Source organism: Danio rerio, chromosome 3 (genome assembly GCF_052040795.2).
Source record: "Danio rerio strain M-AB ecotype USA chromosome 3, GRCz13ab, whole genome shotgun sequence".
Classification (NCBI taxonomy): domain Eukaryota; kingdom Metazoa; phylum Chordata; class Actinopteri; order Cypriniformes; family Danionidae; genus Danio; species Danio rerio.
The window spans coordinates 11,138,640-11,150,607 of record NC_141023.1 but is presented as its reverse complement, the minus strand read 5'-3'; the positions used below and the strand labels follow the sequence as shown (position 1 = coordinate 11,150,607).

Sequence of the window (11,968 nt, the reverse complement as noted above, 5' to 3'; positions counted from 1 at the left end):
TGACAAACATATTAAACAAAAATAAATAAATCAGTAAGGGGGCAAATACTTTTTCACACCACTATATATACACATACACAAGCTCATATTTTTGAAGTTTTTTTTCCCTCTCTCTCTCTCATTGTCCTTCGGAAAAAAAAACTCCTGGTTTCACACAATCACTTCCACTAGTTTCCCGTTTCTCTCTCTTTACCTCAAACACACACATAGTGCTCACACTGCCAATTACAGACATTACAGCTTCCACATTCCTCCATGCAAAATAAAGCAACGCTCCATCTTTAACCACAGCTTCTTTTGTGCCTTTTATTTATAAATATATGAGCACATATTTGTGCGCCTGCCGTGCTGAATGGCTCTTTGAGAGAGTTCAACATGAGGAAGGTCAGCGAGGTGAAGGCTGTGGGTCACCGAGTTCAACAATCAGCAGATAAACACACACAGAGAGCACTATTATCAAGCAGATCACACACACATACACTTGTGCAGCTATCTTTATGAGGACTTCTCATTGCTGTAATGATGTTTATCCTGTACATTTGGTATTCTATTCCTCTACTCCTGAATTCAACCCTCACAGGATTTAGTCTGCATTTTTACATTTTATTAATACACTCACTGGCCACATTATTAGGTACACCTGTTTAACTGCTTGTTAACACATATTTCTAATTACATAGCAACCATTTAATGCATTTAACCATGTAGACATGGTCAAGACGATCTGCTGCAGTTCAAACCGAGCATCAGAATGGAAAAGAGAGGTGATTTAGGTGACTTTGAATGTGGCATGGTTGTTGGTGCCAGACGGGCTGGTCTGAGCATTTCAGAAACTGCTGATCTTCTGGGATTGTCACGCACAACCATAACACTGTAACTCAAATAGCACTCGTTACACCCGAGTTATGCAGAAGAGCATCTCTGAACGCACAACAGGTCCATCTTTAAGGCAGATGGGCTACAGCACCAGAAGACCACACCGGGTGCCACAGCTGCCAGCTAAGAACAGGAAACTGAGGCCACAATTTACACAGGATCACCAAAAATGGACGATATAAGATTGGGAAAACGTTGCCTGGTCTGATGAGTCTCGATTCCTGCTGCGACATTCGGATGGTAGGGTCAGAATTTGGCATCAACAACATAAAAGCATGGATCCATCCTGCCTTGTATCAACGATTCAAGCTTATGGTAGTGGTTTAATGGTGTGGGGGATATTTTCTTGGCACATTTTGGGTTCATTAGTACCAATTGAGCATGTCAACACCACAGCCTATCTTGAGTATTGTTGCTGACCATGTCCATTCTTTTATGACCACAGTATACTCATCTTCTGGTGGCTGCTTCTCGCAGGATAACGCGCCATGTCATAAAGCGTGAATAATCTCAGACTGCTTTCTTGAACATGAGAATGAGTTCACTGTACTCAAATGGCCTCCACAGTCACCAGATCTTCAATCCAATAGAGCACCTTCAGGATGTGGTGGAACGGGAGATTCACAGCATGGATGTGCAGCCGACAAATCTGCAGCAACTGTGTGATGCTGTCATTTCAATATGGAGCAAAATCTCTGAGCAATATTTCCAGTACCTTGTTGAGTCTATGCCACGAAGGATTAATGCAGTTCTGAAGGCAAAAGCGGGTCCAACACAGTTCTAGTAAGGTGTACCTAATAAAGTGGCCGGTTCGGTTAATGTAGTCATTCTGTGTTATTTAGGAACTGTTTTTGGAAAATGTCACCACGAGGTCAATTTACTATTCTATCCGTTTTCTAGACATTGGGTAAACAATGTAAGGAGTACAATTTTGACAATAAGGGGATAAAAGGAAAAGCTTTTAAGTACAACGAGAAAAAGGAAACTATTATTTCTTATCATATTTCCCCAGTTGATTGATTATATATGAAATTGTAGACTTGTGTCTGTTGTGAGATCCAGTTTAAATATGCAAATGAGGCATTGTTTAATTAACTATAACCTATTTTGCATAACTTTCTAGCACAAAGACCGTTGAAAGTCATGTTCAATATGTTTTTCTATATTTTTCTAGTCTCAAATTTCCACAAACAGAAAAGTCTGATACTTTAGTAGCAAAATGGGCTGTTTTGGGGTCTGACGGTAAGCTCACAATCCATGATAAAGTCGAGTTACAAAGCAGCGAGTCTTCATCTGTCATACTGAGCCACGATTACACTGAAAATCATTAACTAAACCCTTAACATACCACACATATCACATCTGTGACCGCACCCCTGTCTGAGATACACTGACCTCTCACTTCAGGACACACACACACACTCCAAACAAACTCGCAGACGTGGAGATACTACAGATTGCACATTAACTCCAGCAGAGATGTAACCTGTTTATGCTTCTGAACAATCGCTTGCCTTTTTCTGGCTGAGATAGTTGCTGTAAAATGGCCTGTGTGTGTTAAATTGGAGCATTTAAGGCTTTGGTTTTGATATCCAGGAACTTTCGAAGTGTTTTTTTTCATCACTTTAATCTAAATAAATAATCTAAAATGCACTTTTAAGTGTTACTTATTGAATATTTCTCAATTTGTTGTCTGAAGGTCTTTACAAAGGGATTTGCTCATGAATAAAATTGCCTGATTAAAGATTATAGGCGGCACGGTGGCTCAGTGGTTACCACTGTCGCCTCACAGCAAGAATGTCACTGGTTTAAGCCCCGGCTGGGTCAGTTGGCATTTCTGTGTGGAGTTTGAATGTTCTCCCCAGGTTGGCGTGGGTTTCCTCCGGGTGCTCCGGTTTCCCCCACAGTCTAAAGACATGCGCTAGTACGAAACGTTTCTAGTACTGGATTGCAGCTGGAAGGGCATCCGCTGCGTAAAACATACGCTGAAATAGTTGGTGGGTCATTCCGCTGTGGAAACCCCTAATAAATAGTGGGCCAAGCCGAAGGAAAATGACATTGACCATGGAAAAGGATGATCAATATCCATTACAGTAGCTTCCACCCTCCCGGTTCAGAAGTTTCCACAACAATAGAGCGGCTGCAGCTCCATGTGTAAACCATTACTAGTCCGCGCCGAAGGCCAGCTGCTATAAATCAGCTCCTCCACCAATTTTAATTAGACCCCCAAACCATCCACGTCAAACTCCGGTCCCTCTGAGGAGAACTTTCTGGAAGAGCAAAGGGGAAATCAGTGCTTCTGCTGCTAAAATAAAGCTGGTGATAGCTATGAGGGACCAAATACCCGGTCAGGGTTTGTGTACTTATTCACTGTAGATTATTCTGGGTTCCACCAGCTCTTTCATGCTCATTCATTTTCCTTCGGCTTGATCCCCTATTTATTAGTGGTTGCCACAGCGGAATGAACCACCAACTATTCCGGCATATGTTTTATGCAGCGGATGCCCTTTCAGCCGCAACCCAGTTCTGAGAAACACCCTTATATAATACGGCCAGTTTAGTTAATCTAATTCACCTATAGCACATGTGTTTTTGGACGGTGGAGGAAACCGGAGCACCAACACGGGAACAAAATGCAAACTCCACACAGAAATGCCAACTGGCCCAGCCGGGACTCAAACCAGCGACCATCTTACTGTGAGGCGACAGTGCCACTGAGCCATCGTATGCTGTCTCAACACAAATCATTAACTTAAACATTTTTTTACAAATTTAAGTGGATTAAACATTTAAAAAAATAAGTTGTCCCAAAGAATTGTGCTATTTCAACTCATTTTAAAGAAGTAGTTTGAACAAGCAGCAAAAGTCTTGTTTTTTTATGTGTTGACAGGTTTCAGATTTAGAGTTCACGCCTGTCATTTGGCTTCATCCATGCCTAAAAGCAGAAGTTTTCCGTCTGGGGTTAAAGATCATCCAGATCGCTACACAAATGCCATTCATTGTGCGAATGAGAAGGAGCTTGACATGGATGATAATCTCGTTTGTCACATTAGCGGTGAAAAAGGCATATTTCATAAGGCATATTGGGTGTTTTGAGACAAGCAATGTCAAACTAAATACTTCCCGTGAATGATGGCCTGCTTATAGTTAAACAGATTTCTTATTGGATATGCTTTGGTGGTTCGATTTTTATGATGTGTTTATTTAATTGTATTGATTTGACACAATCGCCTCACAGCAAGAAGCTCGCTGGTTCAAGCCTGGGCATTTCTGTGTGGAAGTTGCATGTTCTCCCTGTGTTGGCGTTGGTTTCCTTTCGGTTTCCCCCACAGTCCAAAGACATGTGGTATAGGTGAATTGGGTGAGCTAAATTGGCCTTGTGTATGTGTGTGAATAAGTGTGTATGGGTGTTTCCCAGTGATGGGTTGCAGCTGGAAGGGCATCCGCTGCGTAAAACATATGCTGGATAAGTTGGCGGTTCATTCCGCTGTGGTGACCCCTGATTAATAAAGGGACTAAGCCGACAGGAAAATGAATGAATGATTTGTTTTGATGTGTAATATGCAATGTTTATGGTTTGTTCGTCCAAGTAATCTCAAAAAAAGAGTACTGTAAAAAAAAAAAACTAAATCGTAAATTTGCAGTTTTTCCGTATTTTGTGATTCATGTTTTTATCCTCCAATTACCTGTGTTGGTGTTGTATATTACGCTACAGAAACCTTAAATAAACTGGCAGTACCTTTTCTGCTATTTTACAGACTTATTCTCTACATATTTTTTCTTATAAATTATATTAACTAACTCAAATATTAATAAAAGTCACTCTGTTAAACTGTAAAGTTGAATTTTCAACACCAAACATCGACAGAGCAAAGATCAACATCCCATAATCCAATTCACAACCGTAAAATAAATGAAAAACACTTGTGAATACGGCAACTGTTAATGAACATATATTTACTACATTGTAATATCAAGAGATTACAAGTCTTTTGCTCGTAAAATAAAGCTTTTTTTTTAAGTCAGAACAACTGCTTATCGTACATTATCAGGAAAAAAGTACACAAATTGTCATAGAGGCTGTGCCTTTTTAAAACGATACCCCCTTGTAACTTATTTACTACTCAAGGGTGCCTATTAACACCTTAAATGTGCATATTAGCACCTAAGTGTAGATAATAGTACCTAATTGGTAGATTTTAGTGCCTCTTAAAGCGGCCGCACGTTTTCTTTTCCTAGCTTTTTCCCCACTGATGTCTACAAATGTACTGGGCATCACAAATAAATGTGATCTGTTTGTTGATCAAAAACTTAATATTGTTTAGCTGTATGTCGATTTTTGCTGTTGCTTTTGTCATCACTGTTGTGCACTGCATATTTCCCTCTACTAATAGTTTTGTTATAATTAGACCTATTTTTAAGTTTTTACTTTAAACTTGTTTAAGTGTAAGTGTAAAAAAACAGAAGTAGATAAAAAAATACTTTTGCTGCTTGTTTAAACTACTCATTTAAAATGAGTTGAAGCAACACAATTCCGACATTTTGAGGGGGACAACTTAATTGTTTTGTATTCAATCCACTTACTTTTGTAAAAAATAATTAAGTTAACTTAATGTATTTATGTTGGGACAACATGCAGGATCTGTGTGAAACCCAACAATTTTTGACAGTGTAGATGTTCAGATCGTTTATTTGGAAAATATGACTCAAATTATTAAACGTTATTACTAATTAATGTTTTCTATTTGAATATATATTGAAATGTAATTAATCGAAACATTTCTTATTATTATCAGTGTCGAAAACATTTATGCCGCTTAACATTGGTGAAAATGAATACATCTTCTGAAGATTATTTAACATGACAGTTAATAACTTCATTTACTTGAAATAGAACTGTTCTGTAGCGTTCTATATTATTGAACAAAATTCCATTTTTTAGGGACCGAGCACCGGTGGTACGTAGAAAACTCATAAAACTTTGCGCACACACCAGAAGTCGTGAAAATGATTGTTTGATGTGGGTTTCAGAAGTGGATGTGGCAATATGCCTCGACAACGCCACCTATAAACATTTGATGAAGTGCCCTCAGAGCTACATTTCACGCACACATACAAACTCCTCTAAGGGATTTCATCAACCCAACACCAAAATTGGGTATTGTCATCTTAAGGCCTTGAAATTGCGAAGATCTAGAATTTTCGTTGGAGGGCGTGTCCGTGGCGGCCTCGCAAACTTTCACCTCGCAAAAGTTGTTTTAACTCAGGCATGCATTGTCTGATCTGCCACAATGTCCACACAAAATCCACAACAGGCCTGATCTGAACACGTTTACATGCCAACGTCCAGTTACAGACATAGCGCCACCTGCTGACAACAAGAAACTGTTTTAAACTGTAACAAACTCCTCCAACAAATGTCATCAGATCAGATCCAAGTTCTGTCAGTATAATCCAAAGCCCTCTGTGATGTTGAATTGTGAAGATGTAGAGTTTTCGTCAAAGTGCATGTCCGTGGAGGATTGACAAAGTTCGATCTTTTGCAATGGGGAGAAAGTACTTATAACTCAGCCACACAATGTCGATCTGCCTGAAAAGTCACAGGTTCGATGAGATTCCTCTCCTAAAGACAACTACGTGCAACTAATGAGTTACAGTTATAGCGCCACCTGCTGAAAGAAGGAAGTTTGGCATAAATTTGTGATTTTCTCAGGTTTTTCATATTTATCAGCTTGATTTATTATCATCCACTCTTTTCTGTCATCTTAAGGCCACCGGGCTGCGGTGAGCCCAGGTGCAAGGTCCCTATCATCACTGCTTGCAGCTTTAATTTGAAATAGAACTGTTCTGTAACATTCTAAAGCATACTGTAGGTCTCCAACTCGATTCCCGGAGGGCCGCAGCTCTGCACAGTTTTGCTCCAACCCTAGTCAAACACAGCTGGTCCAAATAATCGAGGTGTTCAGAAGAGTCTTGAACAACTTGATTAGCTGCATAAGCTGTGTTTGACTAGGGTTGGAGCAAAACTGTGCAGAGCTGCGGCCCTCCAGGAATCAAGTTTGAGACCTATGATCTAAGGCTGCTTTTACACTGCAGATCTTGATAGTCAATTTCGATTTTGTGACCCTATCCGATTTTTTTGATGACCTGCTTACATCATCTTTTAAAAGGGACTCGTGTCCGATCGTCTGCTGTTACGGTTTAATTAAGTTGTCTAGAGAAAATAAACGTAACACTTATAATTTTAAATTATTACTGAGTAGATGGATGGAAAATATACCAGGACACAAAATTTACGATCAATTCGTTTATTCCTCTTACGAGGAGAAGAAAAATGAAGCCAACAAAAGAGAGGCTTACATGTGTGCGCTTTGTACAATGTATATATAATAATAATAATAAAAAAAAAATACAATCAAAAGTTTTAGGGGAAAAAGGAACTAGAGTGGCGCCAAAGCAAAGAACTAAACAAAACCAAAAGCCACCTATACTAGAACACAAGATCCCCCTCTAAACTTACTAATAAAAATCTAAATGTGAAAAAGAAACCGAAATCGTCAGCGTTTGCGACGCCACACCTAAACTCCCTGAAATAATAAGCAAAAATGCGAAATGCGGCGCTCACCCACTTACCTAATGTTTCTGAACATTGGAGTTACCTACGGGCAAAATGTATGTCGCGCGACTTAGTGAACTACTGACCAGGAAAAAAAAGAGCTAACAGACAGCTCATAATTAAAGAGTGCTCTTTTCTCTATTCCTGTATGTAATTTGTTCGCAGCTTTTGACAAGCTGTTTTACTATAGTTTATGACAGAAAGGTTCTCATTTGTCCATCTTCTTTTGAAATATAGGCTTTTTTTTAAACCTTTAGCCATCTTAATTGAATGTCCATGGCGTGATTTCCGCACGCGATGTAGCTATACACTAGTTTTATATTAGTTTATATTGGTTATGTGGCGGACATTGCGCTCTCTCGCTCTTGTTAACATGTCTAAATATCTGTGCTATATGGCAATATAAAAGCTGTTTATGTCCTCGCGTATAAGATTTAAGGTTTTGGGACTTGAAATGAAAGCATCAGACTTGACGTCATTCGCTACAGTTTTTAATGAAGCGTGACTCGCATTAACAGGTGAAAATCCGATCTACCTGCTTACACTGCATACATGAGAACACAGATCTGATTCATATCGGATAAATTTCCACAAATGAACAAGGCCTGAATCTGATTTGAGTAAATCGGAATCCATGTGAACTGTTCTTACACGTACATGGGCCATATCCGATCTGTGCCACATGCAAGAAACAAATCGGAATTGAGTCACTTGAATAGTGCAATGTAAATGCAGCCTAAATCTTCTATAACTGCCATTTTGATTAATATAATCGATCTTTCCTGAAAAACATTTCTTTCTAAGATACAAATATTACTGACTTCACACTGTTGCACGGTTTCTTTCCTTTATGAATGATTCCTCTATCAGAGGTTGCAGGGTTCACGTTACGCTACGTGTCATATAAAACAATGTAGAGGAAAGTAATGATTACACATGCTGAACAAGCTGTCTGTGTTTACCTTGATAAGAATTTACTGCCTATGCAAGTCATCTGGCGTTTAATGAAGCATTTAATGGATTTACTCATTTAAACTGGCCAAACAAGGTAGTTTTAGGGAATGTTTGCATTTTGTTTTCAAATTTGTTTACATTTTGGTGGTTCAAATGGACAATTTTAAAAATCCAGATGGCCGGCATATCCGTATTGTCTGTTAAATGTTTTTCTTAAATGTTATAGTTATCTGCCTGATCAGAAAATAGATTTTCAGCCAACCCTGTTGAAAAATCCAGCTTAAACCAGCCTAGGCTGGTTGGCTGGTTTTAGCTGGTCAACCAGCCTGGTTTTAGAGGGGTCTTGGCCACTTCCAGGCTGGTTTCCAGCCATTTCCAGCCTGGTCTTAGCTGGTTATGCTGGGAGATGACCAGCTAAAACCAGCTTGACCAGCCTAGCAGGCTGGGAGCCCAGCCAAAACCAGCTATGTCCAGCTTAAACCAGGCTGGTCAAGCTGGTTTTAGCTGGATTTAGCTGGTCATTTTCCAGCCTGACCAGCTTAGACCAGGCTGGAAATGGCTGGAAACCAGGCTGGAAGTGGCCAAAACCCCTCTAAAACCAGCCTGGTGGACCAGCTAAAACCAGCCTAGGCTGGTTTAAGCTGGATTTTTTTAGCAGGGAATAAATGATATGTTATCTGGTTTATCCACTTCAAAGCAGGCTACTTGTTACAAGTACATCAGGAAAAATGTTATCATAAGTTGTATTTATTAGACTGAAGACTTCATCTAAGTTAAGCTGCTTTGACACAATCTACATTGTAAAAGTGCTATAGAAATAAAGATGAATTGAATTTATTGGCCTATACATTGGTTATTACCTGTCAATTATAAAAAGTTATGGGTATGGCCAAAATGTTCCTATTTTAAGTCAAGTAAATGTTCTGCAAGATGGTTTGTTGGCTTTTTTGTTTCTCTCTTGCAGTGCACATGAATGTAAATATTAGCCTCAGACACTATAAAGGCTGCAGTGTATCATCATAACGTTATACATTCACCTCAGAAAACCCCTGTACTAACATTCAACCTGCTTGTTAAGTCTGACATCACATTTCACAGTTTCTAGGTCCAGATTGTCCATCAAATGCCAAAAACGAACAACAAATTGTACTAATATGCACACACGGTTTGCGTGTCTTTAGCAATTTGTTTGTCATGCTTAAACATTAAAAATGTGTTAGCAACTTGATATAACTGTTAGCCTCATGCTAGCAACATTTTGAGCAAACTAAACATATAAATTCATTGTTGACGTTGCCAGAAAGATCCTAAATGATGCTAGCAACATGCTAAATTTAGTAAAATCATGTTAGCAATACTTCCCTGCTAAAAAATCCAGTTTAAACCAGCCTAGGCTGGTTGGCTAGTTTTAGCTGGTCGACCAGGCTGGTTTTAGAGGGGTTTTGGCCACTTCCAGGCTGGTTTCCAGCCATTTCCAGCCTGGTCTTAGCTGGTCAGGCTGTAAAATGACCAGCTAAATCCAGCTAAAACCAGCTTGACCAGCCTGGTTTAAGCTGGACATAGCTGGTTTTGGCTGGGCTCCCAGTCTGCTAGGCTGGTCAAGCTGGTCAAGCTGGTTTTAGCTGGTCATCTCCCAGCCTAACCAGCTAAGACAAGGCTGGAAATGGCTGGAAACCAGCCTGGAAGTGGAAAAACCCCTCTAAAACCAGCCTGGTTTACCAGCTAAAACCAGCCAACTAGCCTAGGCTGGTTTAAGCTGGATTTTTCAGCAGGGTTGTTAAAAACATGTTAGTCACATAAGAGCAAACATTTGCCCATTCATTGCAACTACATGCATTGTTGCCCTTGCTAAAAAAAGATCCTAAACAATGCTAGCAATATGCTAAATATAGTAGAACCATGTCATAGATATATACACTAGATATCGCATAGGGGCTCTGAGCATGCGTCAATAGCGCCACCATATTTGTACAGTGCTCCCAGCACAAATGTCATTCAACCACACTAGTCAAGACAGTGTGACAATGTGAAGATGCTGGACTTTAGCGCTGTGTACGGGTGTAGTAACGATCAAACAAAGAAAACAAAGCAGAAAGGCAGAACATTTCATAGGTAAGATTTAGTTTTTAACGTTTTTGTATGTTAGGAACTTTTGTGCTAAACAGGTAACGGTATTGATGATAATACAGACACTTACTGCATTCATCATAAGGCAAAGCAGCAGCAACTCGCACTAAACACTCGGCTTATGCTAGTTTTGTTGAATAAAATCAGCAAACAATGCAAAAGAAATATGACAACGAGATGCTGCGGTGCCAGAAACTTGAATTATTGTCGCCAAAGAGAACGAACCCTTTATAACAGAGATTCATTCACAAAATATGAGAAGTGAAAGTGAGAGGGGGTGTGTTTCAGGACGCGGATTAAATTAAATTTAACAGAAAGGGAGGATAGTACATTTCCATACACACAAACACAAGCTTTTTGTCAGGAGTGCCTGTGCGATCACTGATCCATCAATGTAGAAAAGTGATGTAAAATTATAATTTTTGTAATTTCAAGAAAAAAATTACATACTGACATCCTGGAAAACTCCTGTTCATAGATGTATGTGTATACCCTGCTGAAAAATCCAGCTTAAACCAGCCAAGGCTGGTTGGCTGGTTTTAGCTGGTCGACCAGGCTGGTTTTAGAGGGGTTTTGGCCACTTCCAGGCTGGTTTCCAGCCATTTCCAGCCTGTTCTTAGCTGGTCAGGCTGGAAAATGACCAGCCAAATTCAGCTAAAACCAGCTTGACCAGCCTGGTTTAAGCTGAATATAGCTGGTTTTGGCTGGACTTTCAGCTTGGCTAGGCTGGTCAAGCTGGTTTTAGCTGGTCATCTCCCAGCCTGACCAGCTAAGATCGGGCTGGAAATGGCTGGAAACCAGCCTGGAAGTGGCCAAAACCCCTCTAAAACCAGCCTGGTCGACTAGCTAAAACCAGCCAACCAGCTTAGGCTGGTTTAAGCTGGATTTTTCAGCAGGGTAATTGTATATCTCTGGCTTTGGATGGCCACAGTCCTCCCCTGTACTAAAATGGCGGCTCTATTGATGCATTCCTTCCAATATACAACAACAGGGTAGGCGACATCTAATGTATATATCTATGGAACCATGTTAGCAACACACCAAGCATGAAAATACTTGCTGGAAGCATGTCCACCGGATGCTAGCAAACTTTTAAACAAACTAAACATGTACATTCATTGTTGGCCTTGCCGGAAAGATCCTAAATGATGCTAGCAACAAGCTAAACTAAGTGAGTAACACTGAGTGGGCCTATGATAATACATGCTAAAAGCATACTAGCCTCATGTCTGCAAACTTTTGAACAAACTAAACATGTAGGCTACATTCGTTGTTGCCCTAGCTAAAAAAAAAAGATTCTAAATGATGCTAGCAACATGCTAAATATAGTAGAATCATGTCAGCAACACATTGAGCATGATAATAGGCTACTTGCTAAAATTAAGTTAGCCGCAT

The 11,968-nt window shown here is 39.8% G+C and overlaps 1 protein-coding gene across 3 annotated transcripts in view; it reads right to left on the bottom strand.

Annotated features, from left to right (window-relative positions):
* Positions 1 to 11,968, bottom strand: part of glis2b (GLIS family zinc finger 2b) — an 89,990-nt gene that overhangs the window by 19,918 nt on the left and 58,104 nt on the right. Inside the window, exon 1 of one of the 3 annotated variants that reach the window (XM_087242007.1) lies at positions 72 to 121. The exons of the other annotated variants lie outside the window; for them this stretch is intronic. The gene's annotated coding sequence lies outside the window, so the exon portion shown is untranslated. Of the gene's footprint in view, positions 1 to 71; positions 122 to 11,968 lie in introns of those variants that run through there. 3 annotated transcript variants of the gene reach the window in all.